The following is a 25,237-nucleotide window of genomic DNA, read 5'->3' as shown; positions in this document are numbered from 1 at the left end:
TGGATCCCTTTTATTTTCAGTTATCTGCTTTAAGACTCTTAGTTTTCCATCATCAGCCAGGAAGGAGAACAAATGGGGGAACTGTGGTGTTGTGTGGGGAGGCCTGCGGGGTCTCAGCTCCCACTCCCCACATAAGAACGCAGGACATGGTGAGGCCAAAAAGGAACACCCACGGGGCCATAGATAGGGGAGTCATACCACTGTAGTCTCGCTGGTGGCTGGGTTGGAGACACAGGAAGCAGGAGCCACAGGATCCGCAACCTGCCATCCACTTCTCTCTGCCAACCAACCTCACTTGCTAGCTGCAATCTGCTCTCTGCAATCCGCAATCCACACTCCGCCGCTTGCTAGCTCAGCCACCATCTTCTTGCTAGCCCCCATATGCTGCTAGCGTAGCCACAGCAGTTATATTGCTTGCCAATGGCTCACTGGTTACAGCTGACAGCCAACTAGCCACGATGATGGCCATCCAATCACAGTTGATGGCCATTTACTACCTGAGCCAGCACCTTTCCACGTGAGGCCGAGAGCCTGGAAACAGCACTCCTGGCTCTGTCCCCACATGTGGGCAGGGCACCAATGCCTCCTGGTTTCCAGGGCTGAGGCTCTCCCAGGGAGGCTTGCTGGTCGGATGCCTGTGGACAACAACGTGACTCTAAATTCCCATTGAATGCGTGGTGTTTGGGAAGGGGCACTTTGCCCAGTGCATTTTCCTTCAATTTTTGTAAACTTGTGTATTTCAGACGAAATGTCATTCATTCTTGGGTTTCTGAATTGTTTGTTTTCCTCAAAGCGTCATTTTTTGTTCAAGGTAGAAGAAGCCCATATAAGCCCTTTTTATATTCCCCCAAAAGATGGGATTTTTGAATCCTCAAAGAGTGGATTGCTGAATCCCTGAAGACTGTGGTCTTCAGATCTAAACCTGGAAGAGCAGAGAAAGTTTGAGTTAGACCGTTCCGACTTCTGCCACCTGGGGCATTCCTGGGGCCGGCAGTGAATGCGAGGCTCCTGTGGCCCATGAGCCTGAGCTAAGAGCATGGTCCTGCCGTTACCATCACCCCTGGCCACTGTCAGGGGCTGGCTTTTTGTTCACCTACTGTAGCTCGGTGGCACTTTGGAGGGGCTGGATGTGCCAGGAAATGTTTTAATAATATCTCTGGAGGGAAAATGAGAGTCAAGGAAACAAACACGATAGGTTAATATTTCATGTTAGAAATATGCAGAACCTTGGGGATGAAGGAAAAAGACAAGAAGGAAGACCAGAGCAGGAAAGGTGAGGACTAAACAATATGGAGGTGGCCAAGAAACTTTAGAAACACGATTGCATGATACTGTGTCATAAGTCATTTTTGATGCTACAGTGTTATTTCTCTCATCTTGCCAAACCATCAGTGAAGTCACCTACACTCAAAAGTGCTCGTGTGAGAGGCTTGTTTGGGGAAAGATAAGGAAAATGACTGAGTTGCACATTTGGGTTGAACAAGGGGTGGCAAGACAATGGTTGAACTGACTAATTTAGTGGAGGTAGGTGCTCACAATCTAAGGTGACCTCAAGGCTGTGAGTTGCTCAGAAATTCCCATGAGAAATTCCACGATCTATAGATTAAGGATTTGAACAGTCTCACATAGCCCTCATGGGGCAAAGAGACTCCAGCTAACGTCTATATTTTACATTTTTATTATCTCCTTTGATCATGCAAAATATAGATATCATTATCCTCATCTTCCAAAAGGAAAGGCCAAGAGAGGATTAGTGATTTCCCTAAGTCCCATACCTAATAAGTAACAAATCCAGAATTTGAACCCAAGTCTTCAGCTACACTTTTGCTTAACAATTTCCCTTGAAATTATAAATGCCCTGGGAGTTGCAAAACTAGTACACAGAAGCCCAGCTTCTCCAACTGCTGCTGCAATTCATGTTCTCCCCACCACCATGAAACTAGGGATAAAGAACTGAATGGTAGAGACTGGAGTTTTATGCTAGAGCAGGACTTTTAGTTTTACCGAGCAGCAGGCTTTCTTGCTGGGAACGAGAAAGAATCGTAAAAAGAGTTCAGCCTGAAGAAGTTCAAGTCCTGGGACAGTGGTTCACAGCTCTGGCTGTCTATTCGAATCACCTGGTGGCCTTTTAAATACCAGCGCCTACCCCCGAAGCCTTACAGGTTCTAATCTAATCAATAAGGTCTGGGGCTTAAGTATCTGTATTTCTCCAAGCCCCTTGGGAGGGTTCTAATATGCAGGCAGGGCTGAGAATGGGGGCTGTACCACTACACCATAGGTATCGATACACTCTGAAGTGAGCCCCCCTTCATTAGGCCCCAATGTCAAGCTACTCTCTTTCATGGACCCCATCACTGAGAGGCCTGAGACACCTGTAAGAGGAGCCTGTAAATGGAGAGTCGGGGGTAACCTGGCAGGAATGATTTCTCTGCTGTGTTTACTGCAGAGCTTTGTGGTCCTGCCACTCGGAGCTGTGCTTCCCTTTCTGAAATAGTAAATCAGCTCCAGGCACATCAAAAGAGATTATCATTCCTTTTTTTTCTATCACCAATCTGTTTTCCAATTCATCTAAAAGAACAGGTCCACTTATCTCCAGAATGCTTTCCCAGAAAGCTCAGTAGCCTGCCGTGTGAGGTCACTGGTCCACAATTTGCATCCATCACACCTTGTAAGGAAATGGGGAGAAATTGGCTTGGTTTGTTTTCCAACACTGGGGAAACAGATTTCTTCTTAAGCTTCACACAATAAATTGTATTAAATCCTTTCAGCAGGGTTTCCATGGCTATGTGAAAGCAAAATCATATAATAATCGTTTTAAATAATACAGCAAGGCAACCTGGAGAGTACATCTTAATTTTTGTCATCTGTGCAATATTTCTGTTGTATGGAAATGTTCCCAAGGCAGAAGACAGGTTTCTGCATTCAGTGGGAGTCACTTGGCAAATGTAGTGCAAGGTCAAATACAGACTGGAATAAACAGACCTACTGAATCCCTCAGCCGCTGCTCTGGCCATGTGAGCCCTGGGGCCGGTTTGCTTATTTTAAGTGGGAATTCGGATGTTATTTATCTCTTGCTACTTGAGCACTAAAACTCACCCTCCCACTGCATAAGCCTGGCTCTTGCTTCCCAGAGCCTCCATAGGGAAAGAAAGTTGAGGGTATACCCCAGACAAAGGTGACACTTGACAGCATCCCTGAATATCAAGTTGTCCCCTAGTACCTGCAGGGTTAGGCCCTTCCAGTAGTCTCAGCCCAGCATCCACTAAAAAATGTCATGGATAAGAGTCAGTCTTCAAACCTGACCATCCTAGGTTCAGGTCCAAGCCCCATCAACCAGGCTGTTGCAAGTTGCCTCAACTCTGAGATTCCATTTCTTCATCTATAAAATAATGATACTTACACACTGGAGGTTCAAATGAGGTCATGCATGTAAGATGCTTGTCCTAGTATGTGACAAAGCTTTAGGGCTCAATAAATGGTATTAGCTATTTTTTTTATTACCATTATCATTATTAATTTTTGGCTATAGAAGAGTCCTCCTCATAATAATATGAATCTAAGGACTGTTGTCTGCCTGATTGGTATCCAGGTGAAATTCAACAGTCACGACTGAGTCCCTTCCAGATGTCAGAGAGCTTCCTAGGTGCTGGAAAATGAGGAAAGAAGACCTGGTTCATGCCCTCCAGGGATTCTCACACCAGAACTGGTTCCCTCACCAACTGATGCTGATGAACATGACACTGAGATAGTGCTTGGCCATGGCTACTGCCCCACATTGTGTTATTACTCCAACAAGAAGTCAATTCCTAACTCAGGCTAAACAATCAGTTAAGAAGAAAGAAGAGAGCTCTGTACTGTCACTGACAGAAATGTCATCTTGCATCCTTATGCCACGTAGGCAACTCAGCTTCCAAGCAGGAACATAAGGAAGTTCCTCAGCCAAGCCCCACAGAGAGCAGGGCATACTTCACCCTGTGTCTTGTCCTTCGACCATAGCTTATTTGATGAGAACCTCATGTGAGTGGACATTGGGGGAGGTGACAGGAAGGAGAAAGTGGGAGTGTGGAGACATAGCTTCACCAAGTATGTTTGAGATCACTTGGCAGACAAGCCAACATTGGAAGGAAAAGGACATTGGCTCTCATCACTGTCTGCCATTTTGAACTCTGTGGAAGTTTATTTTAGCTTTTCTTAAAAAATATTTTAGAACATGGACAATAAATAGTAACAGAATACATAAAGAAAAAGATTTGCCCACACAGAAGTCATTTTTGGAGCCAAAACTAAGACATAGTTGAGATTCTTTGCTTTACATCTGTGCCTGTGAGAGATGCTCCCTCCCTGCAGGCCCCATGAGAGGCTTGGAACAGACCCACCAGATTCCAGGGGCCGAACCCCAGAAGGGGCCAGTCTATGGTCCCCAGGAGGCCAGTGGGCCTTATTCTTCTTTGGTGCCTCTGGTTTCTTTGTGGCCTACAACTCACTCTTTCAATCCTGAGCCTGTCCTTTTTTCTAGATAGCTCATGCCCCACTCACCTGCTCCTTTTAGAACTTTGTCACAAGGTGGTACAGATTTGATGCCATGATTGGGGCCTCTTCTGTGCTCTCACCTCACCTATACTGTGGTATTTACCCTCTGGTTATACCCCCTGTTTACTTGTATGACTCCCCCACTGGATTACGAGCCCCTTGGGGAGAAACTGTCTCTTATACACCATGGATCTCCAGAGCATTGCACAGAGTCTGAGTACATATTTACTCATGCAATAAATAGTTGTTGAACGAGTGAATGTCTATATGAATGAATGAATGATCACACATGCTTAAACACATCAGTATGATGATGGATTGAACATCAGTATGATGTTCCTTTAGATCTGTCTCCTGGGGTCCAGCCTTTTTAAGTTTGCCTTAATCCACTCTGAAATTCTAGCACCACCAGCACACCCCACCCCATCCCCACAAGCACACTGGGCAACAGCACCATCCTAGTCCTCTGGGGGACTTTAGAGCCCTGATCCTCTTCTCTACACTAGGAAGCCCACAGATCTGCTGTGACAAAGACCAGGTCTGCTCAACTGTTCATTTATGAACCAGGCCTGCTCAGCTCATGTGGTGGTGGTAAGAGCCACCTATGGAATTATTACAGCCACATTTTCAAAAGCTAAGTGGTTATATTTCTTCTGACCCCCAAATTTCTTTGGAACTTTTCTCCCAGTGACTCAAAATCCTCTCTTGGCTTGCAGAATAAATGGAAAGCAAATGCAAAGATGTTAATGACCTAATCTTTCTGTCTGATTGTTATTAGAAAAGACCAAAAGACCAGACTCTTAAATTGATTCATCCCACGCGCCCCAAGCTCCTTATCTACCTTTTGGGAAAGAGCAGAGGACTCACACTGATTTATTAACTATAGTAGTTATGTATCGACCTATTCATTAAGAACCTGTCACTCTGCTTGTTGCTTTTATACATCATCTCTAAACACATTAAGTAGGTCCTGTTATGATTCTCACTTTACAGATGAGGGAAATGAAGCTTGGAGATTTTAGGTGATTTGTCCACAGTCACAGAGCTAATAAATGAGGGACTCAAGATTTGAAAACATGAGTGTTTAGCCTTGTCTGATTATCTATTGCTACATAACAAACCACCTCCAAAATTTAATTGCTTAACATAACAATTTACTATTATCTCTAATAGTTTTGTGGGTTGACAGGGCTGCAGTGGGAAGTTTTCACTTATGGTCTCTCATGTGGTTGCAGTGAGATTGTGGCGGGGTCTGCAGTCATCTGAAGGCTCAAGTGGGCTGGATGTCCAAGATGACAACTCATATGGCTACTAGTCAATATTGGCTGTGGAGCTATGCTGGAGCTACTGATTAAGCATGTATATGTGGTCTCTATGTGGTGTCAGCTTCTCACAGAATAGCAGTAGATTCTGAAAATCAGTGCTGTAAGAGTAAATGTTCCAAGACACCCAGGCCGGAACATCAAGGCTTCTTATGCCCTAACCTCAGAAGTCCTAGAACTTAAATTCCAATATACTCTATTGGTCAAACAATTCATCAAGGACAGCTCAGATTTGAGAGGAGAGAGATCACACACTACCTCTCGATAGGAAAAGGTTCAAAGAATTTGCAGTCATCTTTAAGCTGTCATAGTCTGCTCTCTGGTCACATTATTATTTACATTCTTCCCACAAGGAAATGGCATGCATCTTCTCCTAAGACCCAAAATTCTCATTCCATTATGGAATCAGCTAAGGCTTGAGGACCAGGATTTTATTACATAAGTCAGGTTCCGATGCAGATGAAGTTCCCTGAGTATTTCCCTGAGTATAATTCCTCTTAATCTGAAGACCTGGGAACTGAAGGGACCCATTGTCTGTCCCATCCCCACACATGTACAACATATAATGTGATACAGAGATAGGATAATTTCACTAAAATTCTCTTTCAAAGAGGGGAGAAATGAGAGGCATATAGCAGTCACTGACCCATAGCAATTCTGAAATCCAGCCAGGAGCATGTTGCCAGATACTTGATTAGTGAGTGCCCAGTCCTGCTTCCCAGATACGATTTTCGGTGGCTCTTGGCTCCACCCACTGAGGTTTTGATTCTGTGCTCCGAATCATTCTTCCTTTTCCATAAGAAATGGCCGTGTTTGCAGCTTAACAGCCTTCTTACACATAGAAGGCTCTTTGTATTTTGAACTGTCTCTATCCTTTTTAGTCCCAGCTGATGATGCTTCCACATGCACAGTACTCTTAAATGTTTGTGAGCTTCCTAAGGACAGTTTTGGGTTCACTCTGCTAGTCAAAATACACAGCCACAAATCTCTTTGAGGTGGGACCCTTTCTGCCTTGGACTGAGTCAGCTGCTGTAGAACAACGCCCTTCAAATTCCTTCAAAACTTTTCTGTCTAGTTAAGAGGGTGTATTAGGCATACTCTTAAAACTTTCTAAAAACGTAACAAGTATCTTATAGCCATACCTTCAAGAAGATCAATACCCATCAGATCATGTGTTACTTTGAGAACTTTTTTCTAACTACGAAGCCTGAGAATGAGAAACAGATTTATTTCTAAACCCAGAAAGTCTGTTTCTTTATATTTCATCTAAGTTTGCTTGAAATTGAATAGGTCAGTTTTTGGCTCATCCCTCTTATTAGGCCTGCTTCAAAGAAACCAGTAGGCACTTTCAACATTCTGACTAGAATTCTTCTTAGCCAAATCTACTATTTCATAGGTACATTTTATGTTTTTCACATTACCACAAACAATAGTATACTAAATTATCCATCATAACAAAACAAGGAATGCCCTTATTCAGCCTCCAATAACAATTTCCTCCTTTTCCTTAATAATTTTCATTCGTAATTCATAATTTCATTAATAATTTTCTCAAGGACCTCCTGGCTTTTTCCCGCTGCTTGACTCCAAAAGTAATATCCCATGATTTAATTTTTAGTATGGCAGCATTCCCCTTCCAGGTACCAATTTCTATTCTGATTATCTATGGCTGCATAGCAAGCCAAATAATAAATTATCATTTTAAGCCACCAAAACTTAGTGGCTTAAAATGACAATTTATTATTTCTCATGGCTTTATCGGTTAACTGAACTCAGCTGGCTGGTTCTCACTTGTGGTTTCTCATACAACTGTAGTCAGATGTCATTTAGGGTTGCAGGTATCAAAAGGCTTGGCAGTGGGGATATTCAAGATGGCTCACTCAAATAGCTGCCAACTGATGCTAGCTCTGGACTGGGAGCTCAATTGGAATGTCTACATATGGCCAGGCTTCTGACAACAGAGCACCTGGTTCTGAGAAGGAGCATTCTGAGATTGAGTATTCCATGAGCCACAGACAGAAACTTCAATGCTTCTTATGATCTGATATCAGAAGTCCCAGAACATCATGTTGACTATATTTTATGAGCCTAGAAAGAAACTATGGCCAGCTCAGATTCCAAGAAAGAGGAACTGGATCTGATCTCTCAATAGGAGGAAGAGTCAAGGAATTTGTGACCATATTAAATTTGCCAAAAGCTCCTCATCACTAAAATTTGTGCCCCCCCTAGAGACGGCATCAAAATCGCAGCATGAGGTGAGCCTCTGTAAATCTCCCCTAGAATATAAAATGAATCGAACAACTATAACTCCACAAAGGACTCCCTGCACAGCAGACAGGCAAGACGAAGAGGCCCACTACTAAATTCACCTAAAGATGGGAGAAGGGAAGGGAGAAGCGCAGAGACCGAGCCGCGCGGATGCAGGACACAGACCTAGCTCAGTGCTCCGAGCTCACTACATCCCGGAACTACCACAGCTGCGGGAAAGGGAAGAACTCCGACTGCTAGGGCTCCATTTATGGCCCACAGGGCTGAGGGGGCAGCATATAACACGGCTGAACCCAACGCTAACAGCAGAGACCTCGGAGAAAAGACTGAGCAAAGAAGGCTGAAAATGGTGGTTTAAGCCCTCACTGCTGAGCAGAGAACGGAAGCCTCAGGCACTGAGACTAGCCTCCCCCTCCCTACCCTCCTAGAGCTCACCCCGCCCCCACCTGCCTGATGCTAGAAGCAGAACAGTAGCAGTGTCAGATCAAAAGAACAGAACATTTGCTGTTCTGAAAACTGTGGACCACAGACACAGATTTGCAGCCCAACTAGTTCCAGCAAAGGGAAGGGAGCTGTGGAAGCAGGACCGGCTGTGGTGTTGGTGGACCCCATTGCTCAGAGCCACCTTTCACAACTCACCCCGCCCTTGTCCCCACCTATCTGGGCGAATCCTTGCAGGAGTAAACAGAACTGTTGAAACATACAGGCTCTGAATCTGGTGCAGGAAGAGCTTTGAACTTCAAAAGCTCTCTGCATACCCACATGGACACTGCACCCTGTGACCCAGGCAAATTATTAACAGAGGAGAAGCCTATCTCCCAGGGAATTCCCCCATTGTGTGAGAAGCTGGAAGAGTGCAGAGGAAACGTAGCACTACCATGTGAGAGAGAAAAAAAGGCTGCAGTTGGAGAGAAAATAAAACATTCTACCAACAAGTACTGGAAAACAAAAGAAAGACCTCTTCCTATCAACCTGTTGAGGAAGCCACTCCTGTAAATGTCTAGGAAGAGAAATAATAAATCAGTAATTGCCATGAATAACCAAGGCAACAAGACAGCTCAGAAAGAAAGTGAAAAGTCTCCAGAAAATGAACTTAAAGAAATGGAAATATGTGACTTAAATGACAGAGAATTCAAGATTGCAGTTCTGAAAAAACTCAACGAGATACAAGAAAACACAGAAAGGCAGTTTAAAGAACTCAGCAACACAATCAAAGAATAACATGAGCACTTTACGAAACAGGTTGAAATTTTTAAAAAGAACCAAATAGAATTTCTGGAGATTAAGAACTCAATAGAAGAAATTAAGAATAAAATAGGCAGCTTAGGTATTAGAGTTGACCAGACGGAGGAAAGAATCAGTGACATCGAAGATAGAAACCTAGAAATGACACGGATGGAAGAAGAAAGAGACTTGAGACTTAAAAGAAATGAAAGAACTCTGCAAGAACTTTCTGATTCCATCAGAAAGAGCAATATGAGAATAATGGGCATACCAGAAGGAGAAGAAAGAAAGAAGGGAACACGGAGAATGTATTCAAACAAATCGTCGATGAGAACTTCCCAAACTTGTGGACAGAACTGGATCCTCGAACCTAAGAAGCAAATAGAACACCTAATTACCTCAATCCCAACAGGCCTTCTCCAAGGCACATTGTATTGAAGCTGTCTAAAATCAACGACAAAGAAAGAACCCTTGAGGCAGCCAGGGAAAAGAAGAGGGTAACTTACAAAGCAAAGCCCATTAGATTATCATCAGATTTCTCAGTAGACACTATACAAGCTAGGAGCGAGTGGAACCAAATATTCAAACTATTGAAAGAGAGAAATTATGAGCCAAGAATAATATATCCAGCAAAGATATCCTTTAGATATGAAGGAGGAATAAAGAACTTTCCAGACATACAGAAGCTAAGGGAATTTTCTAATACATGACCTGCACTACAAGAAATACTAAAGGAAGGGGAGGGGAAGAAGGAAGGGAACGGAGTAGAGACACGGCCCACACTTGCAGCTGTGGAGACGCAGCTCGCATCTGCAGCGGTGGAAATGCGGCCGGCATCCGCAGCTGCAGAGATGCAGGGGATCCCAGAATGGAACAGAGAGCACAAAAGCCAGGAGCTGGGCTCTTCCCCTGCATCCCACAGCTGATCTCTCCCACCGAGGGGGCAGCATATCCAGCATTTGAGTCAATAACTTCAGCTGATACCTCCAGTTGGGCCATAGGCCGGACAAAGGACACAAACTCCATACCTGGGCCGCTCCCACACCTCCCCACACCCGCTCTTCCAATCCTACCCCGCCCTTCCAGAGACTTAAACTGGCCCCTGAACTGAGGAGTAGTTTCAGATTACAGAGGAGTCATAGGGCTCAGGCTCTGGGAAGACTGGCAGGCAGCTCTGACCCAGGGAAGAGGTGGGGAAGAGTGTGATTTTTGCTGGGCTAGAAGAGGAGAGATTTCTCCAACCCCAGCCACCACTTTTTCTGGCCTGCGGGAAGAGTGTGACACGGCTGGGCTGGGAGAGGGAGGACCTTCCATCCCCAGCCTACACCCTTTCTGGCCTGCCTAGGGCAGGGCAATTACAACTACAGAGGCACTCCCAGGGATCAGCAGTAAGCGGCAGACGCAGCTACCGGCTCTCAGCAGCTCAGAAATCTCCCGCCTGCCACACACACACACACACACACACACACACACACACGGAAGAAGTGCCCTAAGACTCAGGAGAACTGGACATAGGGCTGGTGGTGCTACTCTCAGTGTGCATATGTGCAGGCAAGGGCAGAAACTGCACTGACTTTGTAAAAACTACCATCCAGACCCCTCAGCCCCACGCATCTAAATCTGCAGTCCCAACGTCACTCTGGGCACCAGGTGACCTGCTCTGCCTGCACAATACGCAGAGGACTCTTTGGTACAGCAGAGGACAACCTGGAGAATACTTGGTGGGCTTAAGTCAAGACTGGCACTGCTTTTTGTTTTGTTTTGTTTTGTTTTGTCTTTATATATCTTTGATATCTTTGCCTGTGTTGAGTGTGGGTTGTCAGTTGTTTTGACATGTGAATGTATTTGATTTTTTCTTTGCTGTTGATGTTGTTGTGCTTAGTGATATGCTTTGTTCTGAAATTGCCCTACTAGGGCCGAGCTTAAGAGGCACAAGATTCAACATATCCAGAGGCCAACTCTAGACCAAACCAGAGTACTACTGGGTTTGACCTACAAGTGACACACCCAGAGGGAATTGTCTACAGGCACAAGGGCCTATAGAGGCCAAACCACATTTAAGTGGTCAACCCTCATGCAGCAGAACACCCTGCTGTGGGCAGAGCCAAGTCTCACAACTAGCCAGCTTAGGAGTTAACCCCACCTACTCACAAGCGAAAAGCAATAAAAGATCTTCTTTAACAGGACAATATACACAACACAAGAGTCACCTTTGGAGCACACGAAGAGGAGAAGAACAAAGTAGTGCAAGTCAAATATAAAGGACACATACTACATAAGATAACCCAGCAAGAACTAACAACTCTAGGGGATCTACCTAATACATCAAAGCAAACACAGAGAGTCAGCCAGAATGGGGAAATAAAGAAACATGTCCCAAATAAAAGAACAGAAGAAACCTCCAGAACAGGAACCAAATGAAACAGAGGTAACCAACCTATCAGAGACAGAGTTCAGAACACTGATGATAAGAATGTTTAAGGAGCTTAGAGACGACATAAGGAAGGATGTAGAAATCATAACAAACAACCAGTTAGAACTAAAGAACACAATAACCGAAATAAAGAACTCACTTGAAGAAATTGACAGCAGGTTAGATGAAGCAGAGGATCGCATCAGCGACTTAGAAGACAAGTTAGCAGAGATCACCCAAAGAGAACAATAGAAAGAAAAACGAATAAAAAACAATGAAGATGGTTTAAGAGACCTATGGGATAACATCAAGCGCAACAACATGCACATCATAGGAATACCACAAGGTGAAGAGAGGAAGCAAGGGATTGAGAACATATTTGAAGTAATAATGTGTGCAAATTTCCCTAACCTGATGAAGGAAACCAACATACAAGCCCAGGAAGTGCAGAGAATTCCAACCAGGGTAAACCAAACAGGTCCACACCAAGACACATTATAGTTAAAATGGCAAAGGTTAAAGACAAAGAGAGAATCCTAAAAGCAGCAAGAGAAAGACAGAGGGTTACATACAAGGGAACTCCCATAAGACTATCAAATGACTTTTCTACAGAAACATTGAAGGCCAGGAGGGAGTGGCAGGAGATTCTCAAAGTGATGGAAAACAAAGGCCTACAACCTAGATTGCTTTATCCAGCAAGGCTATCATTTAAAGTTGATGGAGAGATAAAGAGCTTCCCAGAAAAGAATAAGCTAAAGGAATTTATTACCACCAAGCCAGCATTGCAAGAAATACTAAAAGGACTTCTGTAAATAGAAGAAAGATGAAAACAATCTAACTACAAATTTTAAAATGGCAATAACTATGTACCTATCAATAATCACTTTAAATGTAAATGGATTAAATGCTCCAATCAAGAGACATAGGGTGGCTGAGTGGATAAGAAAGCAAGACCCTTGTATATGCTGTATACAAGAGACTCACCTCAGATCAAAAGACACACACAGGCTGAAAGTGAAGGGTTGGAGTAAGATATTTCATGCAAATGGAAATGAGAAAAAAGCTGGAGTTGCAATACTTATATCTGACAAAATAGACTTTAAAATGAAGAACATATTAAAAGACAAAGATGGGCACTACATAATAATAAAGGGATCGATCCGACAAGAGGACATAACCCTAGTAAACATTTATGCACCCAACATAGGAGCACCTAAATACATAAAACAGATATTGACTGACATAAAGACAGAGATCAACAGTAACACTATCATAGTAGGGGACTTCAACACACCTCTGACAATAAGGGACAGGTCTTCCAGACAGAAAATCAATCTGGAAACAATGGCCTTAACTGACACATTGGACCACTTGGATTTAATCGATATTTTCAGAGCATTTCACCCCAATACTGCAAAATACATGTACTTCTCAAGTGCACATGGAACATTTTCCAAGATAGACCATATGTTAGGCCACAAAACAAGTCTTGATAAATGTAAGAAAATTGAAATCATACCAATTGTCTTCTCTGACCACAGTGCTATGAAATTAGAAATGAACTACAGGAAAAAAACGGAAAGACACACCAATTCATGGAGGCTGAAAAACATGTTACTAAATAATAAATGTGTCAAGCAGGAGATCAAGGAAGAAATCAAAAGATATCTCGCAACAAACGAAAATGAAAACACGATGATCCCAAATCTATGGGATGCTGCAAAAGCAGTTCTAAGAGGGAAATTCATAGCATTGCAGGCCTACCCCTCCCTACCTAAAGAAACAAGAAACATCACTAATCAACAGTTTATCTTCACACTTAAGGGATCTGGAAAAAGAACAACAAAATAAGCCCAAACAGAGTACAAGGAAGGAGATAATAAAGATCAGAGTGTAAATAAATGAAATAGAGATAGAAAAACAATACAAAAGATCAGTGAATCCAAGAGTTGGTTCTTAGAGAAGATAAACAAAATTGACAAACCTTTAGCCAGACTCATTAAAAAAAAGAGTGAGAGGACCCAAATTAATAAAATCAGAAATGAAAAAGGAGAAGTGACAACAGACATTGCAGAAATACAAAAAATTTTAAGAAATTACTATGAGCAACTATATGCCAACAAATTTGACAATGTGAAGAAATGGACAATTTTCTAGAGGCGTACAACCTTCCAAGGCTAACTCAAGAAGAAACAGAAAACCTGAATAGACTGATTGCAACCAGGGAAATTGAATCAGTAATCAACAATCTCCCAACAAACAAAAGCCCTGGACCAGATGGCTTTACAGGTGAATTTTACAAAACGTTCAAAAAAAAATTATCACCTATTCTCCTCAAGCTCTTCCAAAAAATCCAGAAGGAGGGAAGTCTCCCAAACACTTTTTACGAAGCCACTATCACCCTGATCCCAAAATCAGACAAAGACACCACAAAAAAAGAAAACTACAGGCTGACATCTCTGATGAACATAGATGCAAAAACCCTCAACAAAATATTTGCAAACAGAATTCAGCAATACATTAAAAAGTTCATACACCATGATCAAGTGGGACTCATCCCTGGTATGCAACGGTGACTCAACATCCGCAAATCAATTAATGTGATACACCACATTAATACAATGAAAAATAAAAATCACGTGATCATATCAATAGATGCAGAAAAAGCATTTGATAAAATCCAGTAGCCATTTATGATAAAAACCCTTAAGAATGTGGGAATAGAGGGATCATATTTCAACATAATAAAGGCCATATATGATAAACCCACAACTAACATCACACTCAATGGGGAAAAGCTAAAACCATTCCCCTTCAGATCAGGAACAAGGCAAGTTTGCCCACTTTCTCCACTTGTATTCAACATAGTGCCGGAAGTTCTAGCCACAGCAATCAGACAAGAAAAAGAAATAAAAGGCATCCAAATCGGTAAGGAGGAAGTAAAATTGTCATTATATGCAGATGACATGATACTATATGTAGAGAACCCTAAAGACTACACCAAAAAATTATTAGAGGTGATAGATGAATTTAGTAAAGTAGCAGGATACAAAATTAATATTCAGAAATCAGTTGCATTCATGTATAGCAATAATAAAACATCAGAAGGAGAAATTTAAAAAGCAATCCCATTTACAATTACTCCAAAGACTATAAAATACCTGGGAATAAATTTAACCAAAGGAGTAAAAGTTCTGTACAACACTGAAGAAAGAAATGAAAATTATACAACACTGAAGAAAGAAATGAAAGAAGATATAAATAGATGGAAACACATACCATGTTCATGGATAGGAAGAATTAATATAGTTAAAATGTCCATACTGCCTAAGGCAATATACATATTCAATGCAATTCCGATCAACCTACCAACGACGTTTTTCACAGAAATAGAACATATAATCCTAAAATTTATATGGGTCCATAAAAGACCCTGGATAGCCTCAGCAATCTTTAAAAATAAGAACAAAGTGGAAGATATAACAATACCTGACATCAAATTATGCTACAAGTCTACAGTAATCAAAATAGCATGGTACTGGCATCAAAAGAGACACATAGATCAATGGAACAGAATAGAGTCCAGAAATAAATCCATGCCTATATGGCCATTTAATCTACGACAATGGAAGCAAGAATGTACAGTGGGGTAAAGACAGTCTATTCAATAAATGGTGCTGCGAAACCTGGACAGACACATCCAAAAAAATGAAGCTGGACCACCTCCTTACTCCATATACAAAAATAAATTCAAAATGGCTTAAAGACTTAAGTGTAAGATCTGAAACCATAAAATTCCTAGAAGAAAATATAGGAAGAAACTTCACAGACATTACCCCGAGTAAGATTTTTACTGATGTATCCCCTCGCTCAAGGGAAGTAAGAGAAAAAATAAACATGTGGGATTACATCAAACTAAAAAGCTTTTTCACAGCAAAGAAAACCATCAATAAAACAGAAAGGGATCCTACTGAATGGGAAAAGATATTTGCCAATGATATATTGATAAGGGGTTAATATCACAAATTTATTAAAAAACTCACTCAACTCAATTCCAAAACAACAAACAACCGAATTAAAAAATGGGCAGAGGACATGAAGAGACATTTTTCTAAAAAGGACATACAGATGGCAAACAGACATATGAAAAAATGTTCAACCTCACTAACCATCAGAGAAATGCAAATAAAAACCACAATGAGATACCACCTCACCCGTCAAAATGGCTATCATCAATAAATCAACAAACAACAAGTGCTGGCGCGGATGTGGAGAAAAGGGAACCCTTGTGCACTGTTGGTGGGATTGCAGATTGGAGCAGCCACTATGGAAAACAGTATGGAGGTATCTCAAAAATCTGAAAATGGAACTACCTTATGATCCAGCAATTCCACTCCACGGTATCTATCCAGAGAAATCCAAAATGCTAATTCGGAAAAATATATGCACCCCTATGTTTACTGCAGCACTATACACAATAGCCAAGACATGGAGACAACCGAAACGCCCATCGGTAGACGACTGGATTAAAAAAACTGTGATACATTTATACAATGGAGTATTACGCAGCCATAAAAAGGAAAGAAATCTTACCATTTGCAACAACATGGATGGACCTAGAGAACATTATGTTAAGTGAAATAAGTCAGACAGAGAAAGACAAATATCATATGATCTCACTTATATGCAGAATCTAAAGCAAAGAATAAGTGAATGAACTAATCAGGAACAGTTTTGGAGACATAGAGGAAAAACTGAGGGTTGATAAATGGGCAGGGGCGTGGAGATAAGGGGGAAGATGAGGGGATTAGAAAACAGTCGGTAACCACAATATGGCCACGGGGTTTTGAAAATTAATTTGGGGAACGTAATCAATAATTTTGTAAAGATTTTGTAGGGTATCCGATGGACACGTGTCCCACTTGGGAGATAGTGGAAATGTAATGGCTCTGTGCGATGTCAGAGGGATAGTGGATGGGGGGATGGGTGTTCACACAGTGTAAGGGATGTATATGATAAACGTCTAAGAATTACTTTGTCTTGTGCACCTGAAACTAATAAAAAAAGAAAAAAGAAAGAAATACTAAAGGAGGCTATTCCACCACCATCAACAGGGACAATTTGTGGAACCAAAACATAAAAAGGGGGAGAATAAAGGCCTGAACCGGAATATGGGAATGGAGAAAGTAAGCGTGCTGAAGAAAATGTGATACTGTAGATATCAAACTTTCTTTTACATAAATTTAAGGGTAACCACTAAAAAAAAAATCCAGAACTGAAATATATACTGTAATGAAAGAAGAAACAGAGGGAAACATCATAGAATACCACCACACAGAAATAATAGACAACAACAAAAAGGCAAAGAAACAATGGAGACAAAGCCGTACCAGAAAACTAAAGATAGAATGACAGGGGCCGGCCCGGTGGCTCAGGCGGTTAGAGCTCAGTGCTCCTAACTCCGAAGGCTGCCGGTTCGATTCCCACATGGGACAGTGGGCTCTCAACCACAAGGTTGCCAGTTCAATTCCTCGAGTCCCGCAAGGGATGGTGGGCAGCGCCCCCTGCAACTAAAATTGAACACGGCACCTTGAGCTGAGCTGCCGCTGAGCTCCCAGATGGCTCAGTTGGTTGGAGCGCGTCCTCTCAACCACAAGGTTGCCGGTTTGACGACTCCCGCAAGGGATGGTGGGCTGTGCCCCCTGCAACTAGAAAACAGCAACTGGACCTGGAGCTGAGCTGCGCCCTCCACAACTAAGGCTGAAAGGACAACTTGAAGCTGAACAGAACCCTCCACAACTAAGATTGAAAGGACAACAACTTGACTCGGAAGAAAGTCCTGGAAGTACACACTGTTCCCCAATAAAGTCCTGTTCCCCTTCCCCAATAAAATCTTTTAAATAAATAAATAAATAAATAAATAATAAAAAGATAGAATGACAGGAAATTCTCACATATCAATAATCACCCTAAATGTAAATGGACTGAACTCACCAATAAAAAGGCACAGAGTAGCAGATTGGATCAAAAAACTAAACCCAACCATATGCTGTCTCCAGGAGACACATCTCAGCTACAAGGACAAGCATAGACTCAAAGTGAAAGGGTGGAAATTGACACTCCAAGCAAATGGTATCTAGAGAAAGCCAGGTGTGGCCATACTGATATCAGATGAAACAGACTTCAGGGTGAAAAAGGTAACAAGAGACAAAGATGGACATTTCATAATGGTGAAGGGGACTATACAACAAGAAGACATAACAGTCATCAATATTTATGCCCCCAACCAGGGAGCACTGAAATATACCAAGCAACTACTAACAGAACTAAAGGGAGAAATTGACCAAAATACAATTATACTAGGGGACTTAAATACATCATTGACAGCTATGGCTAGATCATCCAAACAGAAAATAAATAACGAAACAGCAGCCCTAAATGACACATTAGATGAAATGGACATAATTGACATACATAGAGCACTTCATCATAAAACATCAGACTATACATTTTTTTCTAGTGTACACGGAACATTCTCAAGGATAGACCATATATTGGGATATAAAATCAGTCTCAGCAAATTTAAGAAGATTGAAATCACACCAAGCATATTCTTTGATCACAAGGCTTTGCAATTGGATATCAACTGCAAAAAGAAAGCAGGAAAAAACACAAATACATGGAGATTAAACAACATACTTTTAAAGAATTACTGGGTCAAATAAGAAATTAAAGGAGAGATCAAAAGACACATAGAAACAAATGACAATGAAAATACACCCTACCAAAATTTTTGAAATGCAGCGAAAGCAGTTGTCGTGCGAGGCGGCCTGCGGGGTCTCTGTTCCCGCTCCCCACATAAGAACGCAGGATGTGGTGAGGCCAAAAACCCCAGGGAACACCCATGGAGCCATAGGTAGGGGAGTAATACCACTATGACTGGGGTCATACCACTGGAGGCTGGGTTCATACGACATGCGACCTGCTGTCCGCTTTGTTGCCAACGGACCGACTCTCCTCAACTCTCCTCGACTCCCCAACGTAGCCGTGGCAGTTATATTAGTGGCCAATGGCTCAATGGTTACAGCTGACGGCTGACTAGCCTCAGCTGACGGCTACCTACTACCCTAGCCAGCAACTCTCCACATGAGGCCAAGAGCCTGGAAACTGCTCTCTGGGGCTCTGTCCCCACACTCCACTCCTACCGGGTCTCGCCTCACAATCTACGCTACAAGCGTCTTCTGTGAGGGTCCCTGTGTGAGGAGTCTGGAGGTGAATGCAATATCCTGGGCACAGCCAGGGTTTCTCAGGGCACCACCAGTCCTTCTGGGCACAGCCAGATTTCCTGGACTTCTTAAGGTACCACCAGTCTCCTCCTACCCTCTTGGCAGGCGGTACTGTCGCACTGTAACAACGCGCCAGGGCTGTGGCAACACTTGAGGAGGGTGATGAGCATACCCGCATGTCACCGCTTTCACCATCCGGATCCAGAGATGTAACTCTCCTACTGATGTCTGTAAGCTGAGGCCATGTAGCACGTCCACCCCTAGAATATACTCCGGAACGGGGGAGATATAAACCTTGTAGGTACGAGGGAGAAGCCTTCCTATACCCAGTGGTAAGGAAACAGTTTTCATAGTCACAGTCTTTCCCCCATAGCCATCAATGCAGATTGCTGGTCCGGGGAACCGTTCTGGGTTCCCATAAACAAGACTGCAGTCTGCGTCAGTGTCAACTAGGGCCAAAACATTCTGCATATTAGAAGAGGATCAATGTATGGACAGTTCCACGTGGGGCCTCTGGTCCCTTCTAGTCCCCTCTGACCAGGTACCTTGGATCCACCCTTAATCAAGCTGAAAGGAGTCAGCCTCAAGCGGCTGCATGAAGTCCTGGAGGGACACAGGTCGCGCTTTCCCAGACTTCTCCTTTAGGCTTCTCCAGAATTGCTGTTCCGGACACAACTGAGCATAAGACCTGACATAATAAACTGCATAGAAGAAAACATAGGTACTAAACTTATGAACCTTGGGGTCAAAGAGCATTTTATGAATTTGACTCCAAAGGCAATGGAAGTAAAAGCTAAAATAAATGAATGGGACTATATGAAACTTAAAAGCTTCTGCACAGCAAAAGAAACCATCGACAAAATAAAGAGGCCACCAACTGAATGGGAGAAGATTTTTGCAAACTGTGCCTCTGATAAGGGTCTAATATCCAAAATATACAAGGAACTCATGAAACTCAACAACAAAAAAACAAACAACCCAATTGAAAAATGGGCAGAGGACTTAAAGAGACATTTCTCCAAAGAGGACATACAAATGGCAAATAGACATATGAAAAAATGCTCAACATCACTAATCATCAGAGAAATGCAAATCAAAACCACAATGAGATATCACCTCACCCCAGTCAGAATGGCTATCATCAACAAGACAAATAGTAACAAATGTTGGAGAGGCTGTGGAGAAAAAGGAACCCTCATACACTGTTGGTGGGAATGCAGACTGGTGCAGCCGTTATGGAAGGCAGTGTGGAGGTTCCTCAAAGAATTACGAATAGAATTACCATATGGACCCAGCAATCCCTCTCCTGGGTATCTACCCAAAAAATCTGAAAACGTTTATCCATAAAGACACGTGTGGTCCAATGTTCATTGCAGCTTTGTTTACGGTGGCCAAGACATGGAAACAACCAAAATGTCCTTCGATAGATGAATGGATAAAGAAGTTGTGGTATATATACACAATGGAATACTACTCGGTGGTAAGAAAAGATGATATAGGAACATTTGTGACAACATGGATGGATCTTGAGATTATAAAGCTAAGCGAAATAAGTCAGACAGAAAAAGCAGAGAACCATATGATTTCAACGATATGTAGTATATAAACCAAAAACAACAAAAGAACAAGACAAAGAAATGAGAAACAAAAACTCATAGACACAGACAATAGTTTGGTGGTTACCAGAGGGTAAGGGGGATTGGGGGTGGGAGATGAGAGTAAAGGGGGATCAAATATATGGTGATGGAAGGAGAACTGACTCTGGGTGGTGAACACACAATGGGATTTATAGATGATGTAATACAGAATTGTACACCTGAAATCTATGTAATTTTACTAACAATTGTCACCACAATAAATTAAAAAAATATATATGTCCCCTCATTAAAAGTAATAGCCTATGAAAATTATGGGTCATCTCTGCATACATGGTAACTCATTCCTCTAAACGTTGACATTGACCCTGCTCCCAAGGCCATCTTGTTGTCCCTCATGTTACAAATATATATATATATACATCCTATGGACTCAATTTGCCGTTCATCTGAGCTTGATATCTGCAAAACATCTGTTAACTTTGACACGGGAATGCCAAAATGGACAATGGCTCTGTCATACAGTCACCCATGGGGAATCCGAATGAGGAATACTGCTTTTCTTTAGACAGTTTCTCCAGGAATAATTAGGGTGAGTCACCTGAAGCAAAGAGAAAAATGCCCAGATCAAACACATTTACAACCTTTATTTAATCACCGTTGCTAAGTGGCAGACCACGGTATAGGTCTATGTCCAATTATGCACCTTATATACCATCCATTTTGATGGCTTAATAGCTTTCGGCCTTGTTTTGCTGTCTTCATCCTTCACAGTGGCTATCTTGTGTGGATTTAAGTGAGTGATCATTTCCCACCTCTGTTTCCTCTGCTTCTGTATAAAGGCATGACAGGAGGGATGAGATTGTTGGAGAGGAAGGTAAGAGGGATAGAATGCAGCAAGGGCTTCTGCAATTTTCTAAGTATGTTTAAGGATAACAGAATATACCCTATGCTGCTTAAACAACCTTTGGCAGTATCAGCTGAAAAGCAGTACAGCTTGGTGAAAAAGGGCACAAGCTCTAGAGTCAGATGGCATGGATTCAGTCCCTGGTCCCTCCACTTAGTATGCCACATGGACAAGTTATTTTCCCTCTGTGAGCCTCATTTCCTCAGTTCTCGTTACTTATTTTACTTTTTCTAGTAGTATCATGTGATTGCTTCATCACTCCCTCCTTCTGGAAACACCCAAAGAATGAATGAGGAGTTAAAGGGAGTTGACTTAAGACTTGATTGATTGGGGGACCCATCTGAGGAGGTGGCATTTAAGCTGAGCCTTCAATGACAAAAAGAGCCAGCAGGCTTGGAATAGTAATGGCAAGTGTCTTCATTTCCTGTGGCTGCTATAACAAATTACCACAAATTGAGTGGCTTGAAACAACATAAATGTGTTCTCTCACACTTCTGGAAGCCAGAAGTCCATAATCAAGGTGGCAGGGCCATATTCCCTCTGAAAGCTCTAGGGGCGAATCTGTCCATTGACTCTTCCAGCTTCTGGTGGCTCCAGCATTCTTTGGCTTGTGGCCACATCACTCCAATCTCTACCTCCATGATCACGTTACCTCCTCCTTTTCTCTATGTATCTTCTTTTCTGTGTGTCTGTCCTATAAGACTGCATGTGATTGCATTTAAGTCCCACCTGGATAATCCAGGATAATTTCTTTCTGTCTAGATCCTTAATTTAATCACATATTTTTGCCTTATAAAGTAATACTTACATTTTGTTTCCATTTAAGGTAATATTTACAGGTCCCAGGGATTAGTATGCAGATATATCTTTTGGGAGCCACCATTCAACCCACTACAGTGTGGTTAAAGAATAAACAGAAAGACTGGGTAGGACCTTTCAGTCTGGTAAGGGGTATAGCTTAGGAACAAGAAGCCATGGGCAGTCTCAGGCAGGGTACTTGTACTAAGATATGTGTTATAATCATCACTCTTGCTGCTCTGTGAAGAATGGGTTTGGCGGGAGAGCAAACAGAGTGGCAGCAGAAAAACCAGTTTAGGAGCTATAGTCAATTTGAAAACCTAAGTATGAGATGAATTTGCCATTCTCAAAGTGGACTACAGGAAAATAATTCTTTGTCAAAACCTGTAACACTATATTACTGCTAAGAACAATCTTTTGACAAAGCAAATCTAATTCTACATGTTGTAAAACATGACTGTGTCCCAGTTCCACTTTATTTTACCTTAAACCCAAATAATTTACTTCTACTATTAACTGAAATGAACTTATGCTATCTCTGCCACAGCATTTGGGGACTTCTTCCCTTATACCGATGACATGGTTTTAGGGTCAGGAACTTGGAGTCGCCTTAAGAAGAAACTAGAACATTTGCTTAACTAAAGTCAGAAAGAACAATCTCACATGAGCTATGCTACAGTGAAAGTATTTGCAATGGAGTAGGTAAGCAACAGACTGAATACCCCATCACATACACACCCTGCAGGCTTCCCTTCAGTCCTTTCAGCCAACTCAGTTGATGGGTCCACTAGCTTACAGATCTGCTTAGAAATGAACATTCTGCAGAGATGAGACTGAGCATTTTTGTGATTAAAAAGGACAATTTTTAGGCCAAAATTGTCCATTTTATGCATAGAGCACAGATCTCTGATGTCTTAACCAAGTGCATGTGATTTTGTGTGCTTAAACTAGCCTTAAAGTTCTATTTCAAAAACAAATTTTGGTTCTACTAGCAGTTATCCGTGTGACTGCCCTCTGGCATTGTGTTGCCTCCTTGGGAAAAGGGAGAGAAGACCAATTATTATTGGAGACCTACTCTGTGAAACATACTTTCATACATGCCCCTGGGGCAGATACTGTTGGCTGTCCCCAATATTTGTTCTTTCCCCCTACCTCCCAGTAATGGGACCCTTGGTTTTTAACTGGGCTAGCATTGCCAGATAAAATATAGGACTCTCAGATAAATTTGAATTCCAGATAAACAATACAAATTTTCTTAAGAGTATTATCTCAAATTCTGAATGAGACATACTAAAAAATTATTATTTATCCAAAATTCTAATTTAACTGGGTATCCTGTATTTTTTGATGTTGTTAAATCTGGCACTGGACTTCCCTGAATAAAGATGGTATTTCTTAGTTTCCCTTCAAGTTAGGTGAGATCATGTGACAAAATTCTGGCCAAAGGGATATAAATAAAAATATTTTTAAAAGGAAGTAATGTGTCCCTGTCTCTTTCTGCATCCTGCCTGCCTGCTGAAATGTGAAGGCAGTGCTCAAGCTCCAGCAGCCATTTTGGACTGTGAAGTGATCTGAAACATGGAAGCCACTTAGCTACAAGCTAGAAGGAGCCTGGTACCTAGAACATAAGCAAGAAATAATCTTCTTATTTGAGTCACTGCTGTTTTGTTTTATTTGGGGTTTTTGTTTGTTGTTTTGCTACTTGTAGCTGAAACTAATAGTAACTAACACATTATGTCATCTAATTTTCACTCAACCTTAACATAAAATATATTTATTCTTGCCAAACCAGTGGAGCAGGAAGGGCGATCATGGGAGTCAACATCCGTCACAACAAAGACTGAAAGTTTTGGCGCCAGGAGCCCAAGAACCAGGACATCTACATAAGGCTGTTGGTCAAGCTACACAGGTTTCTGGCCAGACGAACCAACTTCACCTTCAACCAAGTGGTGCTGAAGAGATTGTTCATGAGTCTCACCAGCCGGCCACGTTTGTCCCTTTCCCGGGTGATCCGGAAGATGACGCTTCCTGGCCGAGAGGGCAAAACTGTTGTGGTTGTAGGGACCACAACCAGGAGGTCCCCAAACTGAAAGTGTGTGCACTTTGTGTGGGCAGCGTGCCCGAGCTGCATCATCAAGGCCGGGGCCGTCAACCAGCTGGCTCTGGACCCCCCAGCGCCGGCACTGTCCTGCGCTCTGGTCCTCACAAGGGCCGGAAGGTGTACAGGCATTGGGCATGGCCCTGTAATCCTGCACAGCCACACCGAACCCTACATGTGTTCTAAGGGCCGGAAGTTCGAGCATGCTAGAGGCCAAAGGGCCAGCCCTGACTACAAAAACTAACCCCAGATCCTGCCTTGTTATTAAAAAGCTTTTAGATGCTGACAAAAAATGTGTGTGTGTGTGTGTGTGTGTGTGTGTGTGTGTGTGTGTATGTGTGTATTCCACATTTTGGCAAATAGAATCCTAAGGTTGGGAGAAATTAAGCAGCTCAGCCAAGGTGGTCTTGTAGTAATTGCTGAACTAAGTTTTAAAACCTAATCTATCTGAACATTACCTTGAGCTCTTATTTTTCTGTACCACAATACTTCTCTAGGTGGGAATTTTTTAAATCAAATTCCTAAGGTTTTGCTTTGCATGTCTGGTATCTAAAGTATTTAGCTCTCTCCCTCATCACAAATACAAAATATAGACATTTCTGGCATCTGTTAGTGTTATATGATCTAGACCTTCATCTTTATGTCTAATATTTGAGAGAGCTGCACCAAAGGACACAGTATTTATTTATTTCCTTTAGGGTCTCTAAAGAAATTTATCTGGTCTGTATTTTCATAGTTCCCTGCAAAAATGTCTTAACTGAGTTATGATTCAATAGGAAGTCTTCAGCTTTTATAC

The 25,237-nt window shown here is 42.2% G+C and overlaps 1 pseudogene; it reads left to right on the top strand.

The window, feature by feature from the left end:
- The first annotated feature begins 24,154 nt into the window (after positions 1–24,154).
- On the top strand, positions 24,155–24,685 carry LOC109437403 (large ribosomal subunit protein eL18; annotated as a pseudogene).
- Positions 24,686–25,237: the final 552 nt, after the last annotated feature.

This window comes from Rhinolophus sinicus, linkage group LG12, assembly GCF_036562045.2.
Source record: "Rhinolophus sinicus isolate RSC01 linkage group LG12, ASM3656204v1, whole genome shotgun sequence".
In the NCBI taxonomy this organism is placed as follows: domain Eukaryota; kingdom Metazoa; phylum Chordata; class Mammalia; order Chiroptera; family Rhinolophidae; genus Rhinolophus; species Rhinolophus sinicus.
The sequence above is the reverse complement of the archived record's forward strand: the minus strand, read 5'-3'. Positions and strand labels throughout refer to the sequence as shown.